The 3,961-nt window shown below is 47.6% G+C and overlaps 1 long non-coding RNA gene across 1 annotated transcript; it reads right to left on the bottom strand.

The window, feature by feature from the left end:
• Positions 1-1,910: 1,910 nt before the first annotated feature.
• LOC127058242 (uncharacterized) lies at positions 1,911-3,673 on the bottom strand. Its single transcript, XR_007776326.1, has 2 exons — positions 3,501-3,673; positions 1,911-2,698 (listed from the first exon to the last, which is right to left on the bottom strand). It is a non-coding gene; the product is annotated as an uncharacterized LOC127058242 (long non-coding RNA).
• Between the last annotated feature and the right edge of the window lie 288 nt (positions 3,674-3,961).

The following is a 3,961-nucleotide window of genomic DNA, read 5'->3' on the forward strand; positions in this document are numbered from 1 at the left end:
TGGGGATTCCCAGATTTTTGGCACTATTGCAATACAAATAAATAATAGTAATAAGTGACTGTGCTGGAACTCCATCCAGAGCGGTTTGTAGCTCAGGTCCATTGCTAGTTATTGACCCACCAACCCCTGAGGGGACTGTGGGAAACACACCTGATGGGGGACTGGCAAGCTCTTGCCTTCTCCTGTACTCCTGTTAATTAGAAGCCTCTAACTTTCCAGCAGTGATGCCAGGAACTGGTTTCCTCTAGAGCAGGGGTTGGCAACCTTTCAGAAGTGGTGGGCCAAGTCTTCATTTATTCACTCTGATTTAAGGTTTCGCATGCTGGTAATACATTTTAACATTTGCAGAAGTTCTCACTTCTATATGTCTATAATATATAACTAAACTATTGTTGTATGTAAAGTAAATAAGGTTTTTAAAATGTTTAAGAAGCTTAATTGAAAATTAAATTAAAATGCAGAGCCCGCTGGACCGGTGGCCAGGACCCAGGCAGTGTGAGTGCCCCTGAAAATCAGCTCGTGTGTTGCCTTTGGCACGCGTGCCATAGGTTGCCTACCCCTGCTCTAGAGGTTTGGCTTCCCACAGTAGCACTGATGAGGATTCAGCGTCACCCTTTGCCCTAGTTTCGTTTTTCTGCCATGTATGTTGATAGATGGTAGGAATGAGAGAGATGGCCAAGAGGAGCAGTTACTGACGAACACGGTCTGTGGATCCTCCCACTGTGAGACCAAAGCAAATCAGCACTCTGCAGAAGGGACGCGCCTGTGTGGGGTTTAGTGTTATACGTTATCTATAAAGCACTAACAGCTCGAAAGACAGAGGCAACACGGTCTAGTGGGTAGGACAGTGGCCTGGGGCTCAGGAGATCTACATTCTAATCCTGTCTCTGGTACTGAGCTGTTGTGTGACCTTAGCCAAATTACTTAACATCTGTTTCCCTCCCCCCCTTCCCTTTGTCAACTTGGATTGTGTGCTTTTTGGGACAGGGACTGTCTCTTGCAATGTTACTGTACATCAGCTAGCACAGTGGAATCCTGGTATTGCTTGGGATCTCTAGGTCCTACTGCAGGAGAAATAATTATAGCTTAGCAGCAGCTCTGCTCTAGTTAAGGCTGATTAACAGCAGTCAAGGTTCCTGGCCTAATGAGATTAGTCTAAACAGAAAACACGGGGATCAAGAGTAGGATGCAACAGAGCACAAATGGCGGAGCAGTGAAATTTGCTGTGCGGTTTGTTCCTGTGCTGTACAGGGTTCAGGAAGTTGGTGCAGGGAGCTGGCGTTACCTTGATGTGCATGCTTGGCAACAGGGCCCTAAGGGAGGAATAGCCACATGGGTCCAGTGGCCAGTGTAATACAGATCAAAATGTGGTGCTTCACTGTGAGGCAATCTCTATGAACTGAAACTCTTCAGAGCAGGGCCATCCTCCTACTATATGTATGTACAGCACCTAGCACAATGGAGCCATGATCTTCACAGCGGTCACCATACACTATCACGATACAATTAATAAATTATAATAAATAAAGGAATAAAGGTTTAAAACAACATGCAGCCGAGTGAATTAAAGGGAAACGAATAATAAATTAAAAGGGAATGAAAAGGGTAACAGATCTGGTGTGTGCGAGAGAAAGCAGATATTTACAGCAAGCTCGTAAAGTTCCTCACAATTAACCCATATGGCTCTATAAAATCCCTTCCTACGCTCCCCAGAGTAATAAAGTATTAAGCGCTGCGGTTCACAAAGCAGTCCTTTCCCAGGGTTTTTCTGTTAGGGGTGACTTGGGTGGGAGGGGTAGCTGATTGGGGTAAATGTTTTTAATGCGGAGGCCCTGGGAAGTGAGCTTCACGTGGTTTTTAGACACCACTTTGAAATGCAGAGATATTTCGGAAAGCTGAGACCAGATCTCTGGCTAGCTGGATTTTATTGTGTAAATGTAAAAGAAAAAACAAACTCCCAAGGGCCAGATCCTCAGCTGGTGTAAATCAGTGTAACGTGCCATTGAAAGTAATAGAGCTATGGTGACTTACACCAACTGAGAATTTGCTTCCCTCCCCCAATATTATTATTGCTGCCACCGCGTGTCTGTGCCACTCCCACGCCCGCAGCAGAAGTCATTGGTCACCGGATCAGCAATTTTTTTCCAGAGCCCTTTGCAAACGTCTCTCTTTCCAGGTCATTTTGCAACAATCTCACTTGCCCCAGCTGGAAACAAAGTGGGATTCCTGTAAACAGGAACACAAGACAAAGTCAAGGCAATGAATGTCACGCTGGCTGCTGTACAGTATCTTCTGGGTGCCATGACTCATACCCCCTTTCATATCCCTCTGGATCCAAGTGCAGGATGTTTGTCTGAAGCGTTAGCCAAACTCTTCCACTCCAGGGACGGTGATATTAAAAGGTGCACGCTGTTCACTTGGGGAACTGGCTGAGCATCAGGCTGCAGATAAAGCAGGACTTTGTAGTCAAAGTCCTTGTTCCTTTGGCTTGAGAGGCCGCTGCTGGGTGATGCAATTCTCAGCTCTGGTGTCACTGTCACACTCTTTGTATGGGCACCACCTGCGGATTCTTTCCCTGTCTTCCTTGCTGTAATCTCTTTTGAGTGGCAGCGTTCACTGGGCAGTTCCATGTGTGCAATGGCCATTGTTAGTCACGTGCAGGGAGCGGGACATCCACACTGCACTCGGGAAGAAAGACCTGGGGATGTGATGATGCTGAGCATGGGTTGGAAGCTGCAGTTACATACACACCGGGCCTGACTCTCCATTATGCCAAGGCCCCTTTGTGCAGCTCTGGCAGTGACATGGGGCTTAACATTGGTGCATGTGTACCACTAGGAATATCCTTTATGCAGGGAGCGTCTCCAGCCAGTGTAGACTGAGGTGAGGGCCATATCCCAATCCTGTTCCGAACCCCTCGTGTAGGGCGTGTGATAGGGCAGAGCCAGAATACACTGTGGCTATTCTGTGCTTCCCAGGACCAGGGGAAGCGCATCATGCATAAAAGCACCCTTGAAACTGCTCTGACTTACACCAGGCCCTGGCCAGACCCAGAATAAGGGGGCTTGGTGTTATCTTTGCCTCCTCTCCTGTCCCTGCCCCAAGTGCAGCATCAAGGTAACTGAAAACCAGGGCCACTGTTTTCAACTGGACCCCAACAGAGGGAAAGGTGCCCAGTCGGTCTCTGCATGGGGCGGGAGGAAGATCCCTGCTTTCCAGTGGCTTCTTGGGCTCCTCTACCTTCGGGTCCATATATTAGTACATATGCAAATCTTCACCACTGCCCTGATCCACAGGGTCACAGGGATCCATCCCGGATCATCTTACGGGATTGGGGCCTATGAGAGGAGATCTAGGTGAAAAGGGCTTGCTTTGCATGGTACCTCTCCTCATCAGCATGCTGGAAGCAGCACCAGTGTCTCTTATAACTCCTCGCATCAGGCACTGGGTGACCATGTCTTTACCCACAGCCAGGAGCTGCTGTAGCAAGACAGTCTCACCTTTAGTCCTTGCTGGGAGCAGCAGGGATCCTTCCTTAGCTGCCGGTGGGGGAAGCTTTCCCTACTTTGCCAAGGAGAGTACCAGAGATCAGGCTTACCCTGCCACTTCCTGCCGTCCCTTTCCTGAATCCCCTTCTCTGACTGCCCTTCCGTCCTGGCCAGAGCTGGGCAAAAGTTTTTGGGTGGAACTTCTTTGCTGGGAAATGCAGATGGGGGTTGGGCAAAACCATTTAGCAAATTCATGGTGAATTTGCTGGATTGCTTCAGTCTAAAAAAACCAAAACACTCCTGCCTCCATCCTGCCCCCAACAACGTGAGGAATAAATTGAAGTGTTTCATTCCAATTTTTCAATTTCTAAATGATTTTTCAGTTTGGATTTTACTTCATTTTTCTATAATAAAAGGTTTTAGACAAAAACCCTCAAGCAGATGGAAACATTTTGTTTCTGTTTGAAGTGACT

This window comes from Gopherus flavomarginatus, chromosome 9 (genome assembly GCF_025201925.1).
Source record: "Gopherus flavomarginatus isolate rGopFla2 chromosome 9, rGopFla2.mat.asm, whole genome shotgun sequence".
Classification (NCBI taxonomy): domain Eukaryota; kingdom Metazoa; phylum Chordata; order Testudines; family Testudinidae; genus Gopherus; species Gopherus flavomarginatus.